Source organism: Sus scrofa, chromosome 18 (assembly GCF_054392235.1).
Source record: "Sus scrofa isolate SSC_HxYL_T2T_F1_AM1 chromosome 18, Sscrofa_HxYL_maternal_Yorkshire_Landrace_v2.0, whole genome shotgun sequence".
NCBI classification, from domain to species: domain Eukaryota; kingdom Metazoa; phylum Chordata; class Mammalia; order Artiodactyla; family Suidae; genus Sus; species Sus scrofa.
This window is the reverse complement of record NC_139400.1, coordinates 15,821,373-15,835,320: the sequence shown is the minus strand read 5'-3', so window position 1 is coordinate 15,835,320 and position 13,948 is coordinate 15,821,373. Positions and strand designations below refer to the sequence as shown.

The following is a 13,948-nucleotide window of genomic DNA, read 5'->3' as shown; positions in this document are numbered from 1 at the left end:
GGCTGGTGTCTTAGACTTGCCCGTGCTCCGCGCTCGCGGGAAAACCGCGCATAGGTGTGAGGACGGTGCACGAAATCTAACTGTAGGCCCGACTGGGGAGGCGGAATAGAAGATAAGTCAATGCCATCTCCTCGAGAGAAATAAATGTCTGGCCCCGTGGCTGACTGGCAGTTTTTATTTATTTATTTATTTATTTATTTATTTATTTATTTATTTATTGTCTTTTTAGGGCCGCACCCGCAGCATATGGAAGTTCCCAGGCTAGAGGTCGAATCGGAGCTCCCGCTGCCGGCCTACACCACAGTCACAGCAACGCTAGATAGATCCCAGCTTCCTCTCCCATCCACACCACAGCTCATGGCAACCGTGATGGGATCCTTAACCCAATGAGAGAGGTCAGAGATCAAACCCAAGTCCTCATGGATACTAGTCCAGTTTGTTACCGCTGAGCCTCAACAGAAACTCCAAGAAGACAGTTTCATACCCAGTGTAACTTTTCTGAGCCTTGGTCTTCTCTGACAAAGGAGAGCGTGGATGTCAGAAGGGGTCCAGAGCAGGGAGGATTGCCATCTTGCTGGTGGGATGGAGTGGGGTAGGTACCAAGGGCCTTCTGGGTAAGAGACTCAGAGAGATCTAAGGGGCAGGGGTCAGGTGGGCGCTATAGTTATAGCAGGCCAGAAGTGGAGTTCAGAAAAGTTCCATGAAAAAAAAAGTAGACTCTTTTATCTAAGCAGCACCGCAAAGTGCGAGAGAGCCCACCAGGTAAGCACTGACGGTCAGAAGCCAATGCCAACCCAGGGTCTGCCCCCCTGCTTTTATGTTTGCTGCTCCCCTGCTTTTATGTCCCTCTTGAGGCTGGACAGGGAGTAGAGCTGTGAGCCAGAGGCCCTTGTGAGCATGGAATGAAGAGAGAGACTACATCTTATGCATGCGATTTGTTGATCTTTAGATTATGAATAGGAAGCCAAACTTTAGGGTGGTAACTGCTACATTCTGTGGAATCCCCCCTGATGAGAGATGTGGGAGAAGATCCTAAATTAATAATTTAACTGCAGATCTGGGGAGATGGGATGAGGGAGAGGGAACTGCTCCTTGGTCTCTGTGCATGAAGAAATAAACCATCGGAGTTCCTGTCGTGGCGCAGTGGTTAATAAATCCGACTAGGAACCATGAGGTTGTGGGTTCGATCCCTGGCCTTGCTCCATGGGTTAAGGATCCGGCGTTGCCGTGAGCTGTGGTGTAGGTTGCAGACATGGCTCGGATCCCACGTTGCTGTGGCTCTGGCGGAGGCTGGCAGCTACAGCTCCGATGAGACCTCTAGCCTGGGAACCCCCATATGCCGAAGGAGCGGCCCAAGAAATGGCAAAAAGACAAAAAAAAAAAAAAAAAAAAAAAGAAAGAAATAAACCATATCTACATCTACAAAACCCTGGGCGAGGAGAGAGAATGGTTAATTGCAAGTAGGCTTAGATTTTAATCAGCCAGTACACTTTGTGACAGGATCTGATATCTTATTTTTGACAGTGGAGAGAATTAGAAATATTTTTCCTCAGCTTGTGTCAGCTTGTGTCGGTTACACAAAAGAAGTATCACGTGGTTTCTGCCCTCCTGGAATATATTGTCTAACTGCAAAGGAAAGAAAATGGAAAGATGGTTTAAAAAAAAAAAGAAAAAAAGATAAAAAGAACAAACAGCCTCCATTACAAGAGCAAGGCTCCCAAACCTCTATTGTTTGACCAGAGAAAACTCTAACTCTCCACGCTTCTCACCTGAAACGGGTCTCCCCTTGGGGTGCTTTCTGATTCCTGTCTTCTTACTGGTTCAAACATGGACAGAAACCCTTCCCCTTGGCACAGCTGGATGAGGCTGGACCTATGCAAACGATTTAAATCAAGTCAACACAAGGACTGAAGGTCTTGAAACACAGTTCATTCCACATTCAGTCTTTTTTTTTTTTTTTTTTTTTTTTTTGTCTTTTGTCTTTTTGTTGTTGTTGTTGTTGTTGCTATTTCTTGGGCCACTCCCGCGGCATATGGAGGTTCCCAGGCTAGGGGTCCAATCGGAGCTGTAGCCACAGGCCTACGCCAGAGCCACAGCAACACGGGATCCAAGCCGCGTCTGCAACCTACACCACAGCTCACGGCAACACCGGATCGTTAACCCACTGAGCAAGGGCAGGGACCGAACCCGCAACCTCATGGTTCCTAGTCGGATTCGTTAACCACTGCGCCACGACGGGAACTCCCACATTCAGTCTTAAAGGTATTTCCAGCATCAGAGAAAAGCAGAACATCTTTTTTTTTTTTCTTTCTTTTCATCTTTTCCAGGGCTGCACCCGAGGCATATGGAGGTTCCCAGGCTAGGAGTCTCATTGGAGCTGTAGCCACCAGCCTACACCACAGCCACGCCAGATCCGAGCCGCATCTGTGACCTTCACCACAGCTCACGGCAACGCTGGATCTTTTACTCACTGAGCAAGGCCAGGGATCAAACCCACAACCTCATGGTTCCTAGTCGGATTCGTTAACCACTGAGCCACAACGGGAACTCCGCTGGCCTCCTTCCTTCTAGTTCTGGTAGTGGACCCTCTTATTTCTCACCATTTGCAGACACACTCCCAACCTCTTTGCCATCTTCTGAGCCAAGGTCAAAGATTCTGGTTCTGGTATGAACAGAAACAGCCTTTCTGGAGGACAGTTTGACAGTACTGCTCTTTAAAATACGCATTGCTATTGTTAACTAAATTGTGACACAGCAATTCCATTTATAGAAGTATTCTAAGAAAGTAAAAATAGAATGTGGACAACGATGAAATCTATAGCACCCATCAGAACACAATTTATATAATAAGAAAAATTGTACACAACCCAAGTGTTCAAATCTGGAGATTAATTGAAGAAATTATGCTATATGTCTAGAATAGAATACTATGCAGCTACTAATCCTATCTTATAACTGTATTTGTTGACAGAAAATTATTCAGGATATATTGTGACATCATAAAAAAACAGGCTATATGAATTACAGTGTATCCGTTTTTGCTTAAAAATCACACACACATGCATACATGCAGAGAGATTCTTTTCCTACTTTTCATCAAGATTTCTATCCCAAATAATTTATGGGATTCCTTGAGGAAAGCCTATATTTTACAAATGTCCAATTCTACTCATCAGTTGCAGTTTGACCCTCAATGAAATTACGGTATTAATCAGTTCATTTCCAAAGTCTAAAAATATAGGACTTTGGCAGAATGCCCCAGTATGGCACTGGCACTTCCTTACTGGTCCCCTGTGGGATACAACCCCAAGGTGAAATTATGCTTCCAATCTCTCTGTGGTTGCTGCTTCGTGCTCCTGTGGATAGGTCTAGGACAGAAGGAACAAGTCAAATTTAGAGACAGTACTGTCGAAAATGGGGACTCTTGGAGTTCTCGTCGTGGCTCAGTGGTTAACGTATCTGACTAGGAACCATGAGGTTGCGGGTTTGATCCCTGGCCTCACTCAGTGAGTAAAAGATCCAGTGTTGCTGTGAGCTGTGGTGTAGGTCACAGAAGCAGCTCAGATCCCATGTTGCTGTGGCTGTGGTATAGGCTGATGGCTATAGCTCCAATTCGACCCCTAGCCTGGGAAGCTCCATATGCCGCTGGTGCAGCCCTAAAAGAAAAAAAAAAAAAAAAGACATAAAACAAAAAAACAAAACAAAAAACAAAAAAGCAGTACCAACTTAAATGACCAAACAAGATATTTAACATCCCATTTCAAAACTAGGTCTCCAAGAACAACGTATGTCCCTTTTGCACCAAAGGCATGCCAATCCCCAAGAAGTGGAGCAGCAGCTTTAAAACAAAACAGCTTAATAAAGTGCTTCCTTTGTTTTAATGGGAGACATTAGATCACAGTGAAGGGGTTATGAAAAGAGAGGAAGATTAATCGATACTGAGAGTGAATTCCTAAGGCAGTCACAGGGGTGGCAGAAAATTCAGGAAGAAAAAATAGGCTCAGACGGAGATGCCCAGCTGTTCTCGCAGAAGGAAGGTTGCAGCAGATGCCAGTAGGGTACACCTTTGATGTTGGGATATGAGGGATTCTTGTCCAATGGCGGGCGTGTGTTTTCTCTGAGAAGTAAGAAGATCTGGGGATGGGGCGACAGAGAGCAACATAATAATGGATACAAATACCACTTCACAGTTGACCAAGAATTTTCCATCTCTTAACAACAACCCAGTAAGGAAGCCACTACCTTTGCACTGCAGTGGAGAAAACTGGGTTAGAAGCCGATTCACTTTTTTCCCCCCAAGATTACCCAGCTGGAAGAGAAGGAGCAAAAGCTTCAACTCAGCCCGTCGGATGGAAAAGTCATCCTGGATGGTGGAGGAAAAAGCTTCATTTATGTGTTTGCCCATTTTTTAAAGGAATAAGTAGGAGTTCCTGTCGTAGCTCAGTGGAAGAGAATCTGACCAGTGTCCATGAGGACACAGATTCAATCCCTGCCCTCGCTCAGTGGGTTAAGGATCCAGCATTCCTATGAGCCGTGGTGTAGATTGCGGACGTGGCTTGGATCTGGCATTGCTGTGGCTGTGATGTAGACGGAGGGCTACAGCTCTGATTAGACCCCTAGCCTGAGAACCTCCATGTGCCGTGCATGCGGCCCTAAAAGACAAAAATAAAAATAAATAAATAAATAAAATTAAAAAAAAAAAAAGAAGTAGAGTGACTTGGTTCAGGGAATTTTATTTCATTTTATTTTTTATGTACAATTTATTTATTGTTTGTTTGGGGCTGCATTCACAGCATGCAGAAGTTCCCCGGCCAGGGATTGAACCCAAGCCACAGCAGTGACAACACCAGATATTAACCTACGGAGCTACAGAGGAACTCCAGGGATTTTATTTGACACACATTCTTTCACTCTGGTCTTTCTTTTATTAAGGTGGGACCATTAGCAGAAGAGGGGGAAACATCAATCCCCATTCCCAAGTTTTGAAAAGCAATGATTTTTCCTCAGGGTGACTTGTAGCCCCTGCTGCAGGTCTGTGGTGTGGTCACAAAGTACTGAGCACAGAGCCACCTCAGTTCCTACTTGTCAGCATCTATGCATCTGAGTCTGTATCTCCAGGTGACAAGCAGATGATTCAGTCACCTTGAGGGCAGCCTTTGGTGGCTCCCAGGAGGCCCTTTTTTCTGAAGGCTCCCAAAGTGGGCGGCTGATTCTGGAGAACCTTGGGGGAAGGGCTGGGGTAGACTGTTTGGCAATAGCTTTCCTGGAACACCATGGGGGGTCTGGATGGAAATCAGAAGGCCCTAAGAAAGGTGATACAGGGCCATATTCTTCTTCTTCTTCTTTTTTTTTTTTTTTCCTTTCTAGGGCCGCACATGCAGTATATAGAATTTCCCAAGCTAGGGGTCCAATTGGAGCTACAGCTGCCAACCTACGCCACAGCCACAGCAATGCGGGATCTGAGCTGCGTCTGCGATCTACACACAGCTCACGGCAACACCGGATCCTTAACCCACTGAGTGAGGCCAGGGATCAAACCTGCATCTTTATGGATCCCAGTCGGGTTTGTTTCCACTGAGCCATAACAGGAACTCTGAGGTCTGCATTCTTTTAAAAGGGAGTATTTTTCTCCATACCCCAGGGAACAGGAAGACAAAGGGTCGGGCCTGGGGGCCGGGTTGTTGACACACTGAGGCAGACTCAGAGCCGAGTCATGGACGGGAGTGTTGGCAGTAAGTTACGTTTCCACAGAGTAGGCAGCGGCCACAGAATCTGTCCGGGGGCGGGGTCCGGGGCGCTCTCTTCCCTGTGTCCTTGGTCAGCTGGATTCTCAGAGGAATCAGAAGCTGAGGTTTCTGGCCAGGGTGCCAGGGCAGGGGGTTTTCTGGGCAGACCATTTGCGGAGGAAGGAAGGACTTCTCAGGGCAGCTGGTTATATAGGATGACATGTTTCCTAACAGAAGTTCTCTGGTTTCAAACGAGCCCAGAAGCCTCATCTGGCCAATCTCTGCTCTGTTGGACACTGTGGAAGATAAAACCTTTAACCGCAGCCTATGTCATCGCCTGCTTGATGTCTAGGTGCAGTTTGAAACCTTAATATTGCAGAATATTAGGGACCTAAAGTGAGCTCCTTCCTAGGTGTGGAGGGATAAGGAAGCTTAGCTTGGGCAATGGTGGCAAGTCCCCCCCTGCCCCACCGCCACTACCATGGTGCAGTCCCCAGACACACACCTCCAAGCGTGAGCTGAAGCTTCCATGGGCAGGTCCTCGAATCCACATTTCATAGGAATCCTGTGGTTCCCATTAGCAGAAAAGAATGCTTGGAGTTCCCATCGTGGCTCAGTGGTTAATGAACCCGACTAGTATCCATGAGGACACGGGTTCAATCCCTGGCCTCACTCTGTGGGTTAAGGATCTGGCATTGCCGTGAACTGTGGTGTGGGTCGCAGATGTGGCTCGGATCCAGCATTGCTGTGACTGTGGTGTAGGCCTGCAGCTGCAGCCCGATTAGACCCCTAGCCCAGGAACCTCCACATGCCAGCGTTCGGCCCTAAAAAGACAAAAAAAATGCTTGAACAAATGTTTCCCAGGTGATTCTAATAGTCTGTTTTTTAAATAATCAAGGGAATGCATTCGCCCTGTCTTCTCTTTAAGGAGTAGGACTACTAGGACTATAGGAATGTCTGGAACAGAAACCATTCAGATTTGAGAGAACCATCCAAACATTCTGATGAGAAAGGCCAGGCCAGAGGCTCTGATGATGGACCGTCTCAGAGACAGGGAGGGTCTGGTCCAGAGGGACTGGAACAGTGGCAGTGCTATAACCGCTGCTGCCTGTCCCAAAGCACACGCAGGGTCTCAGCGTCCCATCATCGTGTTCAGATCACAGGCAGCAGCAGACCAGGCAGGATGCCAGGACCAAGGAAGCAGGTCTAGAGTTTGGGTGACTGTGAGGTCAGAGAAGCAATTCAAGCTTATCAGTCCCAGAGAACAGGCCGGAGGGCATCTTCAGAGGTCAAGCAAGTTCTCAGTACATATAAATCCCAGAGTCATTGACAGAGAAAGGGAAGAATCAAATCGGTTACCCCCGGCAGGTGCTGCTTCCAGCCTCAGTGACCCCTATCTGCCAGTTTTATACTCCTCCGTCCAGGAGGATCAGCCAGAACCTGGAACTGGAAGGCATATTCTCAGCATCACGGGAGAGCTGCCTGGCTCATACTTTTGAGCTCAGGGTAGAGGAGCAGCTGATGTAACATCACACCTCTGGAGACTTCTTAGCTTCCCTGCTGGTACCCCTTAGTCCCCATCTTTATGCCCCGTTCCTCCAGGAGAGATTTCCTGCCTTATCTTATGAGGCATCCTCTCCTGGTCCTGCCTCTGAGTCTCAGTCTGGTAGGTGATGCTCCATTTGCTACCTGTCAGGCTTCTCTGTCACCAGGTGACAGCTGACAGCCCACCTCTGGGATTCCTGGATATACCCCATTCTCAGTTCCCCTTCCTGTGCCTCCTTAGCTTTTTGAATATCCTGAAGCCTCAGCTTGGATTCCTCTTGCAAATGTTTTCTTGGACAAGGATGTGCAAAGTCTAATAGCCTGGATCTTTTCTCCTTTCCTGCAACTGGTCCTGATCCTACATGGTGTGTTTAATATGGGTCCATGGAGCTCCAGATCTCGGCCCTTTCCAATCTGTCATCTTGAAGCAAACTGACCAAAGTTACGCAAACTCTGGAGAGGACAGCAGAGGCATTTTCCTGACCATGAAAGAGCAGGGGCTACACATGGCATTGTGTATACAGAGCCTTGAATATTAGAACTGGATGAGAATTTTTTTTAAGTTTTTCTTATCTTAACTGATGAGAATGTATTATTATTATTTTTTTTATTTTTTTGTCTTTTGTCTTTTTAGGGCCGCACCCATGGCATATGGCGATTCCCAGGCTAGGGGTCTAATCAGAGCTGCAGCTGCCGGCCTACGCCAGAGCCACAGCAACACAGGATCCGAGCCGCGTCTGTGACCCACACCACAGCTCATGGCAATGCCAGATCCTTAACCCACTGAGCGAGGCCAGGGATTGAACCCCCAACCTCATGGTTCCTAGTCAGATTCGTTTCTGCTGCACCACAACAGGAACTCCTGCATGAGAATTTAGAAGTCAAGACCATTGCTGTATTTTCCCAGATAAGGAACATTTGCTGCTCAGATTTTTACAGTCACACAGCCAGTAAGTGGCTGACTTGCAACCAAAATCCAGGTCCTCTAGTAGGATTCTTTTCCCTATTCTACAAGGCCTCCCTAAATCTGTTAGATGATTTTTCTGATTTTTATCATAACACTGCGTACTGGTGAAATATGCTCAGCTCTATAAGCTGAGAGGGTACCAGGCTTTACTCTCTTGGGTGGTGGGGAGGGTGTGGGCCCATGTGAGGGCTGTTCCTTCACTGAGTCAATCATGATTGTCCTGCTAACCGGCAGTGGCCACACCCAGATGGGAAAGCTCAAAAGACGCTGGAAACTTTGAATACCCATTTTAGAACAATGAAAAGATACATGCAAAAATAAGAAAATCAGAATCATCACCTTCTTCTTTTTTTTTTTTTTAATGCTTTTTAGGGCTGCACATTGCAGCCACAGCAACACCAGACCCAAGCCAAGTCTGAGATCTATGCCACAGCTCATGGCAACACCGGATCCTTAACACACTGAGCAAGGCCAGGGACTGAACCTGCATCCTCTAGGGTACTAGTTGGGTTTGTTACCACTGAGCCACGATGGGAACTCCCTTGTTTCTTTTCTTTCTTTTTTTTTTTTTCTTTTTGCCTTTTGTCGGGCCACTCCCGCGGCACATGGAGGTTCCCAGGCTAGGGGTTGAAACGGAGCTGCAGCCGCCGGCCTACACCACAGCCACAGCAACGCCAGATCCTTAACCCACTGAGCAAGGTCAGGGACCGAACCCACAACCTTATGGTTCCTAGTCAGATTCGTTAACCACTGCGCCACAATGGGAACTCCTCCCTTATTTCTCACACTGCTAACATTTGAGGCTTCGCTTTTCCTTCAGACTTCTTTGCATTGATACATGCAACCAGCTGGCTAGTGGTGGTAGAGGTTGAATTGCCAAGGTTTTATTACTGACGGTTTTATTACTGGTTTTATTACTATTGTGCTTAGGGAAGAGGTACAAGCAATTTCTGCGTTTGAAGGTGGGAGCTTGAATTTGCCACTTGATCTTTCTCTCATGGAGATCCTGGGCCAGGGGTCAGTTCAAGCCACAGTTGCAGCCTATGCCACAGCTACAGCAATGCCGGATCTCTCAACCCACTATGCTGGGTTAGGGATCGAACCTGTGTCCTTGGCACTGAAGAGACGCTGATGGTCCTGCTGCATTGCAGCAGGGAATTTCTGCAGTCAGGTCTTTCTTCCTCCCTCCCTTCCTTCTTCTGCCCCATGTGTGGCATATGCACGTTCCCAGGATAGAGGCTGAATCTGAGCTGAGGCTCACCAGATCTGAGCCGCAGCTCACCAGATCTGAGCCACATCTGAGAACTTATGCTGCAGCTTGTAGCAATGCCTGATCCTTAACCCACTGAGTGAGGCCAGGGATCGCATCTGCTACATCACAGAGGCAATGTCAGGTCCTTAACCCACTGAGCCACAGGGGAACTCCCTCAGCCATCATTCTTAAGGAGCTGCTGACATTCACCTTCATTTCCTCGCCTCCATTCAGTCCTCCTCCTGCTCCAATCTGGCATCTTCATGCTCCTGAAACAGCGAACACAGGGGCGGGTTCCCTCCGTCTTCCATGTCAGTAGATTTTGTTCGTTTCTAGTCTTTGCACATCAAGAGGTTTCCACGCTGGTGACCACTTCCTTGTCCCCGAACACTCTTTCCCGGTGTTTCTTTCTGAATGGCCCTCCTCCATCCTCTTTGTTAGTCCATTCCATTCATTCATTCATTCTCTATTACAGGTATTTATTGGGCACCTTTTACATGTCAGTTCTCAGTGCTAGGGGCTAATGTTCATGCCTTTATGGGGCTTAAGTCTAGTGATAAGAGGTGGAAAGGAGACAGCAATAAATAAATTAAAGAAGTGATATAGTGGCTTTTGGTGCTGAAAGGCAGGATCGAATGATAGACTATATTTAAGGTGGTAAATTACATGAAGAAAAATGAAGGAAAGGAGGTAAATGAAATTGGTAAATGGAATTTTAAATACAGGGGTCAGAGATGACCTCACTGAGAAAGCAGCATTTGAGGAAGGATATGAAAGAGATAATAGAGTGACCCATGCTGATGTCTGGGGAAGAGCCTTCCAGGCAGAGAGAACAGCAGTTGCAAAGAACTGAGGTGGAAAAGTGCTTTGCTCATTGGAGGGACTGCAGAGGGGCCATTGTGTTTAATCAGAATGAATTGTAGGAGATGAGCTCAGAGAATATGGAGGTCTAGTTTGGAGAGAGCCTTGTACCCTGCTAGAAGAACTTGGGAGTTCCCTTGTGGTGCAGCAAGTTAAGAACCTGGCGTGGTTACTGCAGCAGCTCCAGTGGCTGCTGTGACTGGGGTTTGATCCCTGGCCCGGGAAATGACATATGTCACGGGCACAGCCAGAAATAAAAAACAAAAACAAAAAAACAACTTTGGTCCCTCATTTCAAACTATAGTACAATGCTATAGTAATTAAGACAGTATGGTATTGGCATAAAAACAGACATAGGGAGGGAGTTCCTTTTGTGGCTCAGCAGGTTAAGGACCTGATGTTGTCTCTGTGAGGATGCAGGTTTGATCCCTGGCCTGACTCAGTGAGTTAAGGATCCAACATTGCTGCAAGCTGTGGAGTAGCTTGCAGATGTGGCTCAGATCTGGTGTCGTGGCTATGGCCTTGGACTCAGCTGCAGCTCTGATTCTATCCCTGGCCTGGAAACTTTCATATGCTGCAGGTATGGCTGTAAAAATAAAACAACAATGGCAAAAACAGACACGTGGGTCAATGTAACAGAATAAAGGGCCCAGAAATAAGTCCACTCGTATATGGCCAAGTAATTTCTGACAAAGGAGCCAAGAATATATACAATGAGGAAAAGACAATCCCTTCAATAATGTTGGTGGGACGAGTTCCCGTCATGGCTCAGTGGTAATGCGCCTGACTAGTATCCATGAGGAGCGGGTTCCATCCCTGGCCTCGCTCAGTGAGTTAAGGATCTGACACTGCCATGAGCTGCAGAGTAGGTCGAAGACAAGAGTTGCCGTGGCGGTGGTGTAGGCTGGCAGCTACAGCTTCGATTCGCCCTAGCCTGGGGACTACCATATGCTGTCCTTAAAGAAAAATGTTGGTGGGAAAACTGGACAGCCACATACAAAAGAATGATACTCAGCTGCTATTTTATACCATATGCAAAATTTAACTCAAAATGGATTAGACTTGTATGTAAAACCTAAAACCATAAAACTTCTAGAAGAAAACATAGGTGGTAAGCTCTGTGGCATTGGTCTTGGTGATGATTTTTGAATCTGACACCAAGAGCTAAAGCAACAAAAGCAAAAATAAGTGGGACTACATTCAACTAAAAAGCTTTTGCACGGCAAAGAAAACAATCAGCAAAATGAAAAGGCAACCTATAGAATGGGAGAAAATATTTGAAAAATCATCTATCTGCTAAGGTCTAAAACCCAAAGTATATCAAGAACTCATCTAACACAACAGCAAAGAAAACAAAAAAATGCAGTTTAAAAATTGGCAGAAGATCTGTACAGAGATCTTTCCAAAGAAAATGTCCAGATAGCCATGGACATGAAAAGATGCTCAATGGTATTAATTATCAAGGAAATGCAAATCAAAGTCACAATGAAATTTCACCTTCTACCTGTTATCAAAAAGACAGGAAATAACAAGTGTTGGCAAGGATGTGGGGAGAAGGAAAACCCTGAGCATGGTTGCAGAGAAAATAGATTGGTGCTGCCACCATGGAAAACAGTATGGAGAATCCTCAAGAAATTAAAAATAGAACTACCATTTGACCTAATTCCACTTTTGGGTATTTATCCAAAGAAAATGAAGACACTAACTCAAGAAGATATTGCACCCCCATGTTCATTGCAGCTGCACGATTGCCAAGATTTGGAACTACCTAAGGGTCCATCGGGGGATAAATGGATGAAGAATTATGATGTACAGATGTAATAGAATGTTATTCATCCAAGAAAAATGAAATCTTGCCACCTATGACAAGATGGATGGACTTTGACGGCTTTAGGCTAAGTAAAATAAGTCAGACAGAGAAAGATAATATCATCTGAACTCTCTTATATGGGAAATCTAAAACAAACAAACAAACTCATAGATGCAGAAAGCAGATGGATGGTTTCCAGAGGTGGTGGGTGGGGAGTTGGAGAAATAGATGAAGGGTCAAAATGTAAAGAAAACAATCATATTTGAGGAGTTCCCGCTGTGACATAATGGGATCAGCAGGATCTCTGGAGTGCTGGGGTTTAATCCGTGGCCCAGCACCCCCGGCCCATGAACTCCATATGCTGTGGGCGAGCACCCCCAAAAACTGCAGCTGATTCAAAGCAGACATTGAAATTTTGAATTGTATTCAAAATTGAAATTATATATATATATATTTAAATTTAAATTATATTTAATTTATATACATACACATATCTGTTTACATATATGCTAAATTATATGACATAGGTATGTTATTGAAAACATGTATAAAACAAACACTGATGCATACATGTTGTTTCTTTTTCTTTTTTTCTTTTTTCTTTTTTTGCATTTTAGGGCCACACCTGAGGGATATGGAGGTTCCCAGGCTAGGGGTTCAGTCGGAGCTAGTTGCTGGCCTACACCACAGCCACAGCCATGCAGGATCCAAGCCGCATCTGCGACCTATACCACAGCTCATGGCAACACCAGATCCTTAACCCACTGACCAAGGCCAGGGATCGAACCTGCATCCTCACGGATCCTAGTCAGGCTTGTTAGCCACTGAGCCACGAAGGGAACTCCATACTTGTTAGTTCTAAAATAATGAAAATAAAATACCACATTGTGAGAAAAAAAAGAACTTTGGCTTTCATTCTGAAAAAGAGGAGGGTTTTGATCAGAATAACATGATTGGAAATAGGAGGAAAAGATACCACAAGCTGCTATATTGAGAGAAGATGGTGGGGAGGTGACGATCACAGCAAATCAGGAGAGACTGTGGTCTTTGACCAATGGCAGTGGTAGAGACAGTGAGGAGGGGTCAGATTCTGGAAATGTTTTGAAGATAGAGTCAGCAGGATGTGATGCGTTTGAAGTACCAGAGAAAGAGGGATGTCAGTGATGACTCCAAAGCTTTTGGCCTGAGCCAAAGTATAGAATTTCTGGTAGGGACACGAGGAAGATTATTGGCGGAACAGATTTTAGGGGCAAAGAATAGAAATTCGGTTTTGGACATATTTAATTTGAAATGTCTATTAGATAATCACGTAGGAATTGTAGGAGCTTGGATATAGGTGTGGTTAGGCCATAGGAAAGGTCCAAGAGAGAGAAGAGATTTGGGAATTATTGGCATACCGATGGCACTTAGGGGCTTAAGATTGGATATAATCAGCAAAGAAAGAGTAAAATCAGAAGAGAAGAGGTACCAGGACTCAATCCTGGGGCACCCCAACATTTAGAGGCTTAGCAGACAAGCTGGTAGCCAAACAAGGAGACTGAGAACCATGGATCCGTGCGGCAGAAGGAAAAACGGGAATATGTGACGTGCAGAGAGTGAAGCAACACGTGCTTCACAAAGGAGAGAGCAAACAACTGAGTCAAATACAGCTGATATGTCAAGAAAAATGGGAACCGAGAGTTGTCATTGAATTGAGCAACACGGGGTCATCACTGACCTTGAGAAGAGTCATTTTGGTGACGCAGCAGGGGGAGAAGAGGATTGCAGAAAGTTAAAAGAAAATGGGC

General features: G+C 45.8%; 1 long non-coding RNA gene across 1 annotated transcript in view; it reads right to left on the bottom strand.

The window, feature by feature from the left end:
- Positions 1 to 1,454: 1,454 nt before the first annotated feature.
- LOC102166231 (uncharacterized) overlaps positions 1,455 to 13,948 on the bottom strand; it is a 21,944-nt gene continuing 9,450 nt past the window's right edge. Inside the window, exons 2-3 of the long non-coding RNA XR_299598.4 lie at positions 1,770 to 1,872; positions 1,455 to 1,626 (exon numbers count right to left, since the gene is read on the bottom strand). This is a non-coding gene — a long non-coding RNA (uncharacterized LOC102166231). The remainder of the gene's footprint in view (positions 1,627 to 1,769; positions 1,873 to 13,948) is intronic.